General features: G+C 33.5%; 1 long non-coding RNA gene across 1 annotated transcript; it reads right to left on the bottom strand.

Annotated features, from left to right (window-relative positions):
• Positions 1 to 5,050: 5,050 nt before the first annotated feature.
• Positions 5,051 to 12,269, bottom strand: LOC127719068 (uncharacterized). The gene is made up of 3 exons (XR_007990147.1): positions 12,198 to 12,269; positions 6,327 to 6,438; positions 5,051 to 5,268 (listed from the first exon to the last, which is right to left on the bottom strand). It is a non-coding gene; the product is annotated as an uncharacterized LOC127719068 (long non-coding RNA).
• Between the last annotated feature and the right edge of the window lie 5,013 nt (positions 12,270 to 17,282).

Here is a 17,282-nt window from a genome sequence, read left to right as displayed (position 1 = left end):
AATTTTTTTTAATTACTATATAGAGAGAGAATGATGGCATTTGTGTTATATTGATACTGCCATTATCAGCTAGAATATCGAGTTGGTATGCGAACTGATGAAGTCAGTATAAAAAAAGCAAAATGCCACTATTCTTTTTATCGGCAATTTGTCTTGACCATATGGTTTTGGTTTGGAATATGAAATAACATGACATAGTTAATATATTTTTTACGCAGATGAAACGTTGCGAAAGTTTTCGATTGTATGCATTTCATTGATAAATTGACGCAGGTAGACAAGAAAACGTGATGTTGCACCGTTGTTTCGTAAATTCATTGCCTTATATTTTCGAGTCTTCGTGTTTTTCAACAAACAATCAGCATTCCCAGCTCCTCTTCTTGCCGACTTGTTCTATATTAATATGAGGCAGACTTCACACAGGAGCTTCTTCGGAAGAATGAAGGCTAGCATTACCCTTTAACTTCACATTCTGCTATACAAATGATGTCCTCTCACTGAATAATTTAAGTTTGGGTCGGTTGAGAACTAAACTTTAGGTCAAAAGGGATGATTTCAGCTTCCCAATAGTGAACTTTCCATTTCTTTGTAGCAACATTCCAGCAGCGCCTGCATATGGAGTATACTGTAAATTCAGATATTATTGCGTGCATTTATTATTGCGATTTTGTCATTTTAGACTAAAATGCGATTTTAATTTTTGCGATATTGAGAAAATTCCTGTTCAATTCATATAGAAAATTTCAAAATGCGAGTTTAAATCATTGCGATTATAACCCTGTCGCATATTTCGCAATAATAAAAACATCGCAATAGTTTCTGAATTGACAGGATATATTCCAGTTGATACGATATTCCAGAGCTTGCGGTTCCTATCATGATTTCGTTGATAGAGGATTGCTGCTTTCACGGAAGCTATAAAAACCACAGGTTCCACGTGATGAAGTTGAAGTCATCCCTTCGAGAATGTTACGGACGCCTTCACGAGTTGGTTGACCGTTATGGAATATCTGTTTCACAGATGACGACGGATATGTTCGAATTGTCGTAACCACAATCCCGCCCTCTTTTCCTCGAATGTGACAGCACCAAATAAGACTGATCACCGAATTTGTACTTACATGAGCAACACGACGGGTGCCACACATATAGAGCAGGATCTTCTTACCCTACCGGAGCACCTGAGATATCCCCCAGATTTTGGTGGGGTTCGTGTTACTCAGTCTTTAGTTTTCTATTTTATATGATGTGTTTTGAAATTTGTTATTTGTCTTTTGGTAGTTTTCCCTTTTTTGCTATGGCGTTGTCAGTTTGTCTTCGACTTAAGAGTATGAACATCACATTGGTATCTTCAGCCTTTTTTTTCGTCTGATCCTTCATTTAAAATATATTAGGCAGTAAATATCAAAGGGAAAATTACCGATAGTTAGATATTTAATTGGAATAGCAGTTACAAATTAGTTTGCTGATTGCAAAAAGCATTGAGTTCTAAAATACATGGGAGCGAGAGTTATAAAGCAGTTGGTGACAACAGTACGTTGTTTTCAGCTTTTTAACTCCCTTAATTCATATTTGATTTGTTATATTTGTAAAAAGCAATCGTGTTACAAATCTTCATATTTTATTTTATTAATAATACAATTCACACTTTATATTCTTATCTGTTATATTTCGAAAAAGCAGTTGTGTTGAAAATCTTCTAATATTATTCTATTATAATAGTTAATACAATTAAAACTGCAATGTACTGAATCGCATTATACGTGGATTCTTCATCCGTCAATCAAACTGTTATCTGCAAAAACAAAACTTACTTGTGAGAAATAATGTATATTACTCGATTAGTGCAGCATAAATAAATAAATATATACATTAATAAATGAATAAATAAATAAATAAATAAATACATGAATAAATAAATAAATAAATAAATAAATAAATAAATAAATAAATAAATAAATAAATAAATAAATAAATAATTAAATAAAAATATAGATGATTAATCAATCAATCAATCAATCAGTTAAAATATGAGACATTGGATTTATAAGTCCAGGGCAAAACCTTTTAAAGTGTTATCGGATAGTTTTCTTTTATAAGCAAGCAGTACATAATACTGCAAGCGTTAATTGTACATTTTGATAGAATTATAAAATTTTATTAACGCTATAAACAGAGAGAAGATAACAAGAAGGCATTCAAAAGACTTAAAAAATAATGAGATGTGGTATGATTGCCAATGAGACAATTATCCACCATAGACCAAATGACGCAATTATAGGTCACCATACGGCCTTAAACAATGACCATATCGCATAGTAAGCTATAAAAGGCCCCGACATGACAAAATGTAAAACAATTCAAACGAGAAAACATACGGACTGATTCATGTACAAAACAACAAACTAAAAACAAATATGATCATATTAAAAAATCATGTATCCAAGACAAATTAGAATATCAATAAGTACACATCCAATTGATTTAGTGTAAAAACGTCATAAACACTACAAAAAGACAACATCATGACCAGAAAGAAAAAGGACTAAAACGCAAACAACTATAACAAAACATAATACAGAAAACTAAAGATTGAGCAATACGAATACCATCAAAAACCAGGAATGAACCTAAGCGCTCCGGAAGGGGAGGCAGTTTCTGCTCCACTAGTGGCACCCATCCAGTTACTCATTGCAGGAAAAATACTGTGATAAGTCGGTAATGCCAGAATCGCGGTATTTTTGTAAAGACCAGTGGCACATTTCCATAGTCATCTGTTTGCAACTCTTTCAAGCAAAGTTGACCTTAGGCTGTGATGACTTATAATGTAGGAACACTCATCACGCTAAGAGAAATCAGAATACGCATTTTCTTTTAAATACGCCACATTACTTATCGGATATTGTGTATTGTTTCTAACGTTTAAGCGTATTCACGCATTCCTGCCTTTCAAATGCTTAGGTTTTGGCGTTCCTGATGATAGTGAATCCAGAAAAGCCTTTCGGACGAACGAGATGTATCAAGATTTTATTTCATTCTATAGCAAACGTATGACTCGTCACTACCGTTGAATATTATATATGACTCGTCACTACAATTGGATATTATGTATGACTCGTCACTACCGTTACATATTATGTATGACTCGTCACTACCGTTGGATATTATATATGACTCGTCACTCATATTGGATATTATGAATGCCTCGTCACTACAATAGGATATTATGTATGACTCGTAACAAAAGTTGGTTATTATGTGTGACTCGTCACTACCGCCAGATATTATATATAACTCGTCACTACAATTGGATATTATGTATGACTCGTCATTACAATTGTATATTATGTAAGACTCGTCAATACCATCGGATATTATGTATGACTCGTCTCTACAATTGGATATTATACATGACTCGTCACTACCATTGGATAGTATGTCTGACTCGTCACTACAATTGGATATTATGAATGCCTCGTCACTACAATATGATATGATGTATGACTAGTAACAACAGTTTGATATTATGTATGACTCGCCTCTACCATTGGATATTATGTATGACTCGTCATTACCGTTGGATATTATGTATGACTCTTCTCTAGCATTGGATATTATATATGTCTCGTCACTACCGTTGGATATTATGTATGACTCTTCTCTACAATTAGATATTAGGTATAACTCGTCACTACCATTCGATATTATGTACGACTCGTCACTACAGTAATCGAATATAATGTATGACTCGTCACAACCATTGGATATTATGTATGACTTGTAACTACCGTTGGATAGCATGAATGACTCGTCACTACCATTTCATATTATGTATGACTCGTTACTACAGTTGGATATTATGTATGACTCGTCACTACAATTGGATATTATGTATGACTCGTCACAACAATCGGATATAATGTATGACTCGTCACTACCGTTGGGATATTATATATGACTCGTCACTCATATTGGATATTATGAATGCCTCGTCACTACAATAGGATATTATGTATGACTCGTAACAACAGTTGGTTATTATGTGTGACTCGTCACTACCGCCAGATATTATATATAACTCGTCACTACAATTGGATATTATGTATGACTCGTCATTACAATTGGATATTATGTAAGACTCGTCAATACCATCGGATATTATGTATGACTCGTCTCTACAATTGAATATTATACATGACTCGTCACTACCATTGGATAGTATGTCTGACTCGTCACTACAATTGGATATTATGAATGCCTCGTCACTACAATAGGATATGATGTATGACTAGTAACAACAGTTTGATATTATGTATGACTCGCCACTACCATTGGATATTATGTATGACTCGTCATTACCGTTGGATATTATGTATGACTCTTCTCTAGCATTGGATATTATATATGTCTCGTCACTACCGTTGGATATTATGTATGACTCTTCTCTACAATTAGATATTAGGTATAACTCGTCACTACCATTCGATATTATGTACGACTCGTCACTACAGTAATCGAATATAATGTATGACTCGTCACAACCATTGGATATTATGTATGACTTGTAACTACCGTTGGATAGCATGAATGACTCGTCACTACCATTTCATATTATGTATGACTCGTTACTACAGTTGGATATTATGTATGACTCGTCACTACCATCGGATATTATGTATGACTCGTCACTTCAATTGGATATTATGTATGACTCGTCACAACAATCGGATATAATGTATGACTCATCACTACCGTCGGATAGTATGTGTGAATCGTCCCTTCCATCGGATATTATGTATGACTTGCCTCTACAGTTTGCCGAATTATTGAAGACACCAACTACAGCTGAAAACTTTGTCAATACCATTTTAAACACTACACAAGATTTTTGTTTCAAGCCTTTTTGAAGCTTAAAAATTTACACACTGCTTCTAATTTCTTCAGTGTATTCAAATTGTATCAAATATTAAATGAATTAAAAGAGATAGTCCTTGGTTAAATGTAAAAAAAAATAAGAAAGTGTCGTACATACTTACTTGATTTCACAAAGTGCATTACAGGTAAATGTACATCTTTCATCCCCCCAATGAAAACTGTAAATTGGTTTAAGCGAAGCACAGGCCACATCCATTGAATTTCCGTATTGATCCAAATAATCTGGTTGAATAGGTGTATCTTTATACCAGTCATTGTATATTAGTGGTTGACCAGATTGCCACTCGAACAAACCTTCAGTATTAATGTCTGTCAGTCCGATCCAGTAATGACCTGAAAGTAATCTACACTGTCTAGTAACCACTTTAAAGACTTATAACGATAATTGTAATCATAATTCACAAATTACTGAACTGTTTTTTTTTTCGGTTATTCCATTCTTGTGTAGCGTACATGTACATGCAGTTTATGTACCGTTCAAGTCTTTTCAGATAAGTAGGACATAAAGTTGAATCAAAAACTTAAATATATCTCTTTTGTTAAAAATGTATATGCGTACATTATAAGGACTGTTTTGCTTGAAGGACATTGGTAACTGTTCATAGTTATTAAAAATGTCATGTACCAAAGTGAAAATATTTAAATCTACAGAAACTGAAATCAATAAAACAATTTAAATTTCTTGGATATAGAAAAATATGTATTTTTTTTTATTTAAAGATTCAAATGACAAGTCATAACATATTTACTTTTGTATAGTTTTTAAAATGAACAGTATGATAATGAATCTGTAATCTGAGTTTGTGTAATCTAATTTTTGAAATGTGTATTAACATGTATTATATTATAAATGAACTTAAGACACAGTGTACTTTGGAGACAATGTCCTGGCCAATGGAAGCTTGGAGTATATAATATGATGAACCTTGGAATATCAAAACTGCTATTTTTTTGTATTTTTAGTTTGCACGTTTGTAACATTCCAACTTCGAAAAATGTACCGATTGAAAAAAAAAACATTTTATATTTGCTTCACATTAAGTAGTTGCACACGGTCAACGCTTTTACAGTCCTATAAAACTACAAAAAGAAATATTCAACTCCTATGATAACATGTAAATGCAACACCAAGAAACATTAGAGTTAAATCACGCGTTTAGTTTTTTTTGTTTTAAATATTCCTTAATATTTTTATAACGTAGTCATTAAAAAAGAACGTACAGTTACAAATGAAACGTTTTATTAGGAAATTTAAAAAAAACAATTTGGAAGATCAAGGAAACGTTGTTTGAAAATCAAAAGAATGGAATATTTATGAAACATCTATGCATGGTAATTATTACAAAATAAAGACGTTCAAAGTTTTGTTTACACATGTTAATTATTCTTACCAGGAGAGACTTGTCCTGTAGTCCTTATCAATGCCGCTACGTGTCTTAAAAAATTGTTTTCTGCTTCATTTTCAATAGATGTCAGGTCCCCACCTTGACCTCTACAATAGCTCTAGAATACAGGGCAAATATACAATTACTATAAGCCTACAAATATTAATTCAAAACGAAAATATTTCATGAATTTTTTAATGGTGGCCATAAACTATTTTTTGCACAAAACTGAGTTAATTACAAAAGCTGTCTTGCAAATCGATAGTGTTGTATTAAGCAATCTATTCCATCAATCATTTCAGGAGAAAAATATAATTATATTCCCTTGTTTCCATATCTTTCCTTAGCTTGTTTCAGCCAGTGAGTTCAGTATCAAGTCTTGAATTCAACACGTGAAACACTTGGTAAGACATATGAAATCAGCTGATTCCAGAAACAATATTGGAAATTACATTAAAGTAATTACTTATTTCATATATTTTATTAAAGTTTAAACGATAGGGAAGTCCTTTTTAATACAAGTATTTAAAGTGGTATTTTTTCTCATTACTACTCATAAATGACCAAGACCCTTTTCTTTCCCTTGAATTATGAATTGCATATTTAGACAAGGATTTTAACTATAAATATCCTTGATTTCGATAACACATTTATGTACTTATAAAACGTTGCTATAAAATATACTACGAAAAACTAAAAGGCATTGTAACGGTTTTATACGATCAGAAATGTAGGCAATAGTTTCAACACAAAAATCTCGAAATACAAAAAATGAAAACAGCACAACTTGTGTAGGAAAGTGAAGAAAACATTAAAAGCTCGAGAATGCTGTTTCAGAATTATTCAATTTGGTAAAATAGTTTAACTTGAGTTTCAGCGAATGCTTAAGTTCTTCCTTTTTGGTACTTTTTGAAAGCCAACAGATAGAGAATAAAAATGGGGATAAAGATATCAAAACAGTAGTTATTCCACCATTGTATACAATTAAGGACATGCTATATGATTTTCAATGAGATAGTGGAAGATATTAGCAAGCAAAATCGAGAGAATTGTGCAAATCATGATACAAGCATGAAAATTAGCATGAAGCATCATTATTGTATACTTTTTAAGAAAAAACTGCTGGCCATAAAAAAAAATCATTTTTTCAAGATGGCCAAGGCCTTTTTCTAAAATGGCTGTTTTTCCAGTTCGAAAATACTTATTTTTCTGGAAAACTGTTTTTCTTTGACCTCCTTTTGGTAAAAAATTATCAGGTTTGATGGCTACCTTCCTTACATGTGACTTATATACTAGACATGAATATTTGACATGATTAGGGTTTGCGCATGCGCGAAAACGTTACAAAATTCACACAAAAACCTTTAAAATATTCACTATATACTTAGTGTTTTTGGATTTTCAATGATGTTATGAATTGGTTTTATAACATTTTTCAAGGTTATGATACACATGCGTTTAACAATTTCGCGCATGCGCAAACTATTTATAAATATAAAGAGCGATTTGCACGCACTACCAGGGCATACTGGTGTAAGTCGCTTCCGATTATAAACACGGCATGGGGTCCATTGTCAGCTTTCATTTTAAGGTATCCCAAATACGTTATGGTTTGCCGCTTTGTCTGTCATCAGTCTCAACAGATAGTTGGGAAACTGACTGGTCAAAGTGTTGTTTGTGTCATGAAGACTAAGTTGAAACGTTAACATCAACGCTGATGGGTATAAAATGTTGGCTACAAACATTCCTAAGTTTCACGAAATGAATAGCTTACCTATACCACTAAACGTTAGAAGGTAAAACAACGGTTCCGGAATTAAAAAGCACTTTAACAATGAATGAGGCAAAATACCATCCAAGTTGCCGAATTAAATTTAACAATACCAAATTGAAACGTGCCGAACAAAGATACGAGTCAACGAAATCAACAAAAAGGGAAACTGGTTGTTCACCTAAGTTCTTTCGCCGTTCAGTTGATCATTCAGATACTAAACTTAAACAAGTGATTTTTGTGTGACAAAGAGGCTTCCCTTTCGTCAATCTGGAAAGCAATGATAATGACTTTGATGCCACTATTTTAAGAACAAGCCCATTCAGTTGCAATGATAAAGCATTCGATGGATAAGGTGAAAGAGGTGGTTAACTTTCTTAATCTCGAACAAACACCAATTATGATTGCCTTTTTGTTTTGGCAAAGCTAATTCAGTGGGAATGGCCAGATTTGTACGGAAAAGATAAGTTTATCGTCATGTTTGGTGAATTGCACATTGAAATGGATGGTTTTAAAATTCTGGGTGACTTTTTGCGTGATAGTGGATGGACAAGTGCTCTCACTGAAGCCGATATTGCAACACCTGGAACGGCAGATTCTTTTCTTGTATGTTTAAATGTACCTAGGACTAGACACGCGCATCAGATAACTGCATGTGTTTTGTTTGAATTGTTAATGTCGGCTTATGAAAGCATAAACGCAGAAAATATAGCTGATGACTCTGTGACGTTCGATGATTTGATAGACTGGTGTAAGGAAAGAGAGTCATCTCGACCACAGTTTAATTTCTGGCGTTCAATTATAAATTTAGAACTTCTTGTGCTTTCAGTAGTATGCTCATTTCGTGAGTCAGATTTCGTACTTTACAAACAGTCCATATCAAGCATGATACCGTATGTTTTTGGTCTTGATCGTGTAAATTATGCTTGATTGTTATCGATCCGTTTCCGAGATATGGCTTCCTTTCACAAACATCACCAACAGGTTGCAATGGAATTTGAAAATGGTAATTTCACTGTACCGTAAGACCAGCTAGTTGTTTTCTAATATTGCAATTGATCAGGCACATAAATAGAATAATGAAATTGTGAAGGGCGATGGTGGTGCCATAGCATTAACCGAAGATTCCGCAGCTTTGAGACGATGTATGGTAGGTGTCCAGAAGTCAGTAGACTGGTAGATGAATTTGAAAGATCTAGTGGTTTGAGTCATTATTCAAAAGATGAACGACACCATGAAGACTCTACGAAAACACAAAAGGATTTCTTCGAAAAGGTTTGAAGGCTTTCTAAAGTGATGAACGAGTTTGGAAATCCATTTCTAGAGGAGTCATCAGATTTGTACAAAATTGACTCTGAGGAAATTGTTGATTCGGAAGCAGGTAAGATATGTAAACTCTAAGATATTGGGTCAAAACAATACACAGATATTTTGAAACAAATGAAAAACGAAGGAGAATATGCTTTTTATGACCCGATAAAAAAGAACAATTTCCAATTATTTAGCCGTAAAACGAACTCGGAAACGTCTTTGTCAAAAACAAAGCCAAAGAACATGAAAGGTGATTGCGATCTCTTTTCTAGACTTTTCATTTCATGTCAAAGTAGACCTAGAAGATTTCTTAAGTCATGAAAACCAAACTGCTCCACCGTCTTTGTCTTAGGATGGCACTTTAAACAGTGGTATTAAATCGCAGCTAATGGATATACTTGAATCATTCTGCGATGTGCCATCAACTGATCCACACTCTGACGCATTTATCGTTGATGGGGCAGCAATGGTTAATTCCAGGCCACCACGTGGGGTAAAACATTTGATGATTAGGCAAATGATGTCATACTGCATTACATAAAATCTTGCACCGATCAGTATTCGAGAGTAGACATTGTATTTGACGTTTACTTAAAGAATAGTTTAAAGGCTTGGACAAGAAGAAAGCGAGGTGCTGGTGCTAGACGGAACGTTGATGGTTCTGGTAGAACGCCAAGGGTGTGGAGTAGTTTTCTCCGTGCAGATGACAACAAAACGGAATTGTTCAAGTTTCATGCCGACAGAATTGCTTCTTTAGAGACTCATAAAACTGTTTATGTAAGGTGAAAATTTTCTTTGCAATTTCAATACGGATACTTCCCAGCTATCCCCTTGTAACCATGAAGAAGCAGATACACGAAAGTTTGTCCATTTTAAGCATGCTGCTGAAAATGGTTGTAAAAAAATAATTTTCAGTAGTACTGACACGGATGTAGTAGTATTAGGAATTGCAGCATTTGCAAGATTATATTGTTTGCGTCATGTATAACAGAACAACAGCAACATTTGCTGTTAACGAGGCACGTCACGATTTGAATTGTTTGCCAGGAAGCAGTGGCCTTATGATGCTATTCCGCCATCCAGAGATGCTCTTCTAGAACACACCAAAAGAGTAGCATATCAAGGCGGATATGGTTGGGCTCAAACGGATTTATGCATTCAACAGGTACAAAGTCCTGACCACTCGGGTTGGATAAAAGAAAAAGACAATGACAGTTGGAAATCAATATGGACTTCTTTGCCTGCCGTTGCATCCTCGTGTCAGGAACTTTTGAAATGCGGATGCGAGAAATCCATCTGTGTTGGTAACTGTAAATGCTACCGTTCTGGCCTTCCTTGTACGGGTTTGTGTACATGCAACTGTCAGTTAGATAATTATTAGATAAGGCAATCTGTCTTTCTAAACAAACTAGGCATTTTAACTGAACAAGGTAAGTGATAGCTCTTGTAAAGTTGATGTAAATGAAAAAAATTGACAGTTTCGACGTTTTTGCCGCCATTTTGGAACCGGAAGTCTCTTTTTTCTTCATTAATGTATTGTCTCATTCACTTTAGGAACTGTGATTAACTTTTTATCAAAACTTACATTGGATTATACCTACAACACAGCTTTCAAAGGATTTACGAAATGTAGCCAATTGGAAATGACATCATTTGCAAAATGAGCGATGGCCATCTTGAAAAATATTTTTTTTTTATAGCCAGCATCTGTTTTTTTTTTTAATTAACATTTTGTCAAACCATATACCAAATTTCATGCTTGTTTCACGATTTGCACAATTATCTGCATAATATCTCCTACATTATCCGCCAAAGAAGAAAGAACAAGGATGTGTAATACATGTCACCGTATGTTCAACAATGTAGCCATATCAATTAACAATATTAATTTATGAAATACGAATGAAATTGGGCTATTTTGGGTTATTAGGGTGATCTTCTACGCATATTTTATAAAGACATTCATTTGATATTAAGCAGCAATCTAGATCTAAATAAAATAGGACGATGCATAAAAGTGGTATAATACACATGACAAAGGTATCATAATAAAATAAAAACCTATATGCAAAGGAAACTAATTTTTACTGTTCTAAATTGGCTATCAGGCATTTCTTATTTTGAAGCTCATTTAATTATCTCCATGAACAGCTTCATATTTGAGTTGAAACTTATATTTTACAATACATTACATACATTTGTCTGACTCTTAAACATTATATATTGTCTAAATTGTTTCGTTTACTTCCAGTTTTGATGATGACTTATATTGCTTAAATACAACATGAACGTAAGACAAAAAAGTATATAATTTTCTAACTTTGCAAAAATACGCATCGGTCCGATTTTTTATGCGAATAAAATTTATATTGTATGTTTCATTATAACTCTAAATACTAGCACAACAATGTTAAATCTGCAAATGTTTGTTCTTCCCTCGTCGGGATTCGAACTCATGCTATCAGGATATCGTGACAACATCGCCTGCACAGTGTCCAGCGCTCTAGACCACTCGGCCATCTACACTAAACTAAAAAAATCAGCTTTCGGTGGCCTAGTGTTACCTTTCCTCGTCAATAGAATCTAGACATGTAACACAGTACATGATATATTAGGCATTGAGATGGAATTGGGATATATAAACACTTTAAGATGTGTCAAAGGAACATCACCGTCCAAAACAAAAGAAAAATTAATAATAATAATGCATGCAAGGACGAAATGTAGTAAAGAAGAAAGGCTATTCAAGGTGAAATATTTAAACTTGTATATAGCTAAAAATTTTAATTGTATACCACTGCTTCAAGCCATTTAACGCGACCACAGTTGTATATATACGCTGACCCTCCAAAGTAAACAACAGTTTCTGGACATGCTAAAAAAATCAAGATATCAAATATATTATTATTTTAAGGTAAGGACCTGTTCTGTTAACCTTATAGACAAAAATAAACTCTATGTTTGTATTATCCTTAAATAGGTTTAATTTATGAAATACTTTTTTTTTGTTATAACAAACTGAGATGTGAAAGAGTTTTGTTTTATATGCGGATTTCATCGCAAATTAGTTACTGAATCAAGGGTTTTTTGTGTAAAAAAACTCTTTGAACGTTTTATGGACATCACCATGACTTTGTTGACTGCTTCCGAATATCTGTGTCGCTGATGACTATAGGTATGTTCTATTTGTCGAAGTCACTATCACTTCGTCCTTTTCTTGTGTATGATTCTTGCCGGATTTTAAGTTCATATGCACAACTTGACAGGTGTCACAAATGGAGCTGGAGATTCGTTCTTTTCGTGAGCACTTCATTCCGCCTCCAGTGTTTGTTGGTTTTATGTAGCTAAATCTTTAGTTTCTGTAGAGTGTTAAGTGGAATGCTGTTTGTGGTTTTGGCTTTTTTGTCATAGTGTTACTCTACCTTAGATTCTCATTACCTTCCTTGCAACTTAATCTACCTTTTAATGATTCATCAACATAGTACACAAATAAATTGAAGGCCTTCTAATATCTTCATTGACAATCTTTACAATTTTGCAGTAATATCAAAACCTTCGATTTATCTACGCATTACACTACTATTCCTCATGCTCAATTGAAAGATCGACCACAACGTCTCATTAAACGGAGCTTTTCTACAAAACTGGGAAACGTAAATACAAATTCCTTGTTTTAGGTCATGAAAATTTTCCTTTGTTAAAAACTGATTCCCACGATGTGTCGGTGTCTCAACTCACTATTGACATGTTTTCACGGATTTAGATTTTTAGATACCAGTATAGTTTTTGTTTGTTACCTTGATTTGTCTCTTCTTAATTAATTTAAGAGATTTGAACATCGGTAAACTACTGTCGCCTTAATCTTCTATTTCATTCGAAAAGTCATCGTCCACGCAAGTTTCATTGTTTTTCATCTGATTAAATAACTTAAACACCGTTGTCACTCTAACCGTAAAGGAGTAGGTCATCTTAGTAACATAATCTATGACAAACGAGACAATTTTAATTTTGAAATTATAAATTTCCCTCAACTTAGCAGCAATATACCAACTTCACCTGCATATGGGATATACATTTCCAAACTCATTTGGTATTCAAAAGCTTGCAGATGCTACTCAGACTTTATAAAACGTCATCAGTGCCTGAGCAGAAATTAGATTAATCAGGGTTATGTCAAAGAACGTCTCGTCCTTTTTCTAAAAAAGTTCATCGGAAGAACCCAAGACCTTGTTGATAGATATTCCGTATCAACCTCACAAATAATACATGACGGTCTGGGTACTGACGTTGTTTATCATGTTAACTCCGTGTTAAAGTGTTCATTTTATTTGTCTTTTTATATTTCTAACCTTAACTGTCTAGCCATTTTTTGGTAATATATTTTTGGCGTGGCTCGGTATTTATACCTCCCGCCATTGTGTTATTGTGCTATGGTTATTTTGGGTATTCTTGTCTTTCATTTTTGGTTATGTACTTTGTCTATAAAGTGTCTATATGCCATTTTGTTTTTCTTTGTTGAAATAGTTATTTGTTTTTATAGTGATTAAGATTAAAAAATAAAGTTGACTGCTGTACTCAAATTTTTTACAATTTTACCTATTATGGCTGTTTGTTTTGCTCACACATGGTTGTCAATATAATGAAATTCTATGCGACTGTCATACAAGCGAGAGGTTTAGTTAGCTATAAAACCAGCTTTAATCCACCATTTTTACATAAGGAAATGCCTATACCAAGTTTGGAATATGACAGTTGTTTTCCATTCGTTTGATGTGTTTTAGCTTTTGATTTTGCCAATTGATAAAGGACTTTACGTTTTGAATTTTCCTTGGAGTTCGGTATTTTTGCTATATTACTTTTTTTCTCGATACGGCCCCTATTTCAAACTTAAATTACAATGAATCAAAGTTTCAGCAATGACTGGATAGGAAATCGGTCTTTTGGTTAACAAATTACGTAAAATCGTTCGTTATATGACGTCACAAATAGCAGAAATTTACATTTCCACGAAATTCAATGGAAACAGATCAATTTCCAATGTTTCTGTCGGACCGGAACATTTTGCGCATATTGCGCATGCGTCTACTAAATGATCTTTCAATTTTATGTTTGTTATAACAAAATATAACAAATTACATATCTGACTTGAATATTTAGTTTGTCGAACCCTGCGCTTTATGTTTCATAGACCAAAATGTGAATGAAATTAGGAAGACATTGTCAACTTTCATCAACATCTCTATTACTGGCCTAATTGGGGTGTAGCTGTGAACACTTTATAAGGAAGGCTCAACAAAATTAGTTTGTCTTGGATGCATGATTCTTTTATTAATTGTCATTGGCTTTGCACTAGTTTTCAGTAACAGCGAGTACTTTCAGATCAGTACTTTATGTCTTTAATGTTTTTGTTAGTTGCATGTTCTTGTGGTTTGTATCGATCTGTTGAGTCAAGCCCATTTCGACTGATTTTAAAAGATTTTTCCTTTGTTGTGCTGTTACACCACTGTTCCAGGTTAGGAGAGGGTAGGGCGCCCGCAAACATGTTTAACTTTGACCTATATTGGTTTACTTTTATAAATTTTAACTTGGATGGAGAGTTGTCTCATTGGCACTCATATCAACATCTCCTTATATCTGTTAACCCCAAAACATTCTGTTTATGTCTGTCCCAAGTCAGGAGCCTGTAATTCAGTGGTTGTCGTTTGTTGCTGTATATCATATTTGTTTTTCGTTTAATGTTTTGTACATAAATCAGGCCGTTGGTTTTCTAGTTGGAATTGTTTTACATTTTTTAATGTCGAGGCCTTTTATAGCTTGCTATGCGGTATGGGTTTTGCTCGATGTTGAAGGCTGCATGGTGATATATAGTTGCTAACATCTACGTCATTTGGTCTCTGGTGGATAGGTGTCCCATTAACAATCATACCACATCTCCTTATTTGTATACTGTTTCACTTTCTTAACATATGTATTCATCAACTTGAAACACTTATTATTTTGAATCAATTGACTTAAAATGCGTTGTCAAAAAGGGACCTTACCGAACTTACTCCTTTGAATTTTTTTGGCCGTAGTAATATTTTGTTTGGAACCTAAGATGAAAAGGCAAGCTTACACACATCACAGATTGATCATTTATCGAACAATTAATGCAATATTTTTGATAAACAAATACATCACCTTATGAGAAATGTTTACGATTAAACAGTGATATTTTCCCATATATAATTAATCTGATTTAAAGAGAGAGAAAACAAATTTACTCAATTTATATTAAAAGTGTTTAAAGAATGACAGTAATATTTTTTCTGTCTATGAAGAAATAACATTAAAAATGTGGTGCACACTGAATAACCCGCGTAGCGGGTTATTTTATAGTGTGCACCACATTTTTAATGTTATTTCGAATAGACAGAAAAAATATTACAGTCGTTTCTTATAATTTAATTCTAAATTCCATTTTAAATCGGAGTAAACCATAAAAAAACGTTGATGACGTCACGGTCACATGACAAAATTATGTCTATGAGCTGATAAACAAAACAACGTCAGCCAATCAGAAGACGCGTTACATCCAAAATTAAATTATTAACAGATCAAATAAGTTGTTCCCCTTTTTTAGTTTTTATCAATTTTTCTTTCCAAATTGTTTGATTCGAGCGCCACTGATGAGTCTTTTGTAGACAAAAAGCGCGTCTAGCGTACGAAATTATGAGTGTTTATAAAACTTGAATTCATTTTTATATTTTAACAATTTATTTGGGCTTTCAACTGTTTTAATTAATTCGAGCGCCTCTGATGAGTCTATGTTTGACAAAAAGCGGTTCTGGCCTAAATAATTATAAGCCTGTTACCTTTGATGAGTTTGATTTAGAACTGAAGTTGAGGGATTGTAAATTTTAATATAGCTTTAAAAAACACTTCTTTCGAGAAAAGAAAAAAAAATGGAAACACTAAACCGTAAGAAAACGTTTTTGAGAGGAATGTAGCTGCCAATCATTTACGTACCAAAGCATATTGGAGCATAACCATCAAATCCATTTTCTGAGCATGTGATAGACGACTTTCCCAGTAAAGTAAACCCTTTGTCACAGGAAAATGTTGCATTAACACCAGCTGACCCACTGTCAGATATAGTTACAGTCCCATTTCGAAGTTGAATGTCTTCACAATGAACTGAAAATGTATGTTTTTATGTAAGAATCATTGTATTAATTAAAATATTTAAACAGACAACTTTCTACACTCTGTTTGTAGTGTATGCAGCTAAATATATATATATATATAAGTGCCTATAAATAGCAACACATAACATACAAATCTATTTAAGTGTGGATGAATCAGTACATAGATTAATTCAATTTCACAAATAAAATTATAAATTGCCTAACAATGTAATTTTTACACACTATTTAGTATGTTCATATTTAAATGTTAAAAACATTTACACTGCGATAAAAAATAAACGCAATATTTCCCTAGACAAACTAGCTTCATCGGGCATGCATCTATCCAGGTGAATCTGGTAAACTATCAAAAAACTATCCCCTCACAAGACATCTCGTTCAACGAAACACCTTTTCGATCAAGTTACTTTTCAAATTATAGAAGTGAACACTGAGTTGGACACCGCGACGAGAAGGAGAAGAGAACACTTTTGGATCCATACGCTTCATACTTTAGAACCTGATGGTCTAAATGAAAAGGACGAAAAAGGTACAGGAAAGATAAAGATTAAGTTTATTATGTGGCACCGTTCTTAAAATCTTTTTAATATTGGCCAATGAACGTTACAAAATTAGCTCACTTCAACAACAGATTTCGTAAATCAAACAAAAATCTTAAACCACATTCATGTTTTACGCAGCAAAATTTAATGT

Source organism: Mytilus californianus, unplaced genomic scaffold (assembly GCF_021869535.1).
Source record: "Mytilus californianus isolate M0D057914Y unplaced genomic scaffold, xbMytCali1.0.p SCAF_10, whole genome shotgun sequence".
Classification (NCBI taxonomy): Eukaryota; Metazoa; Mollusca; class Bivalvia; order Mytilida; family Mytilidae; genus Mytilus; species Mytilus californianus.
This window is presented reverse-complemented; position numbering and strand designations above follow the sequence as displayed.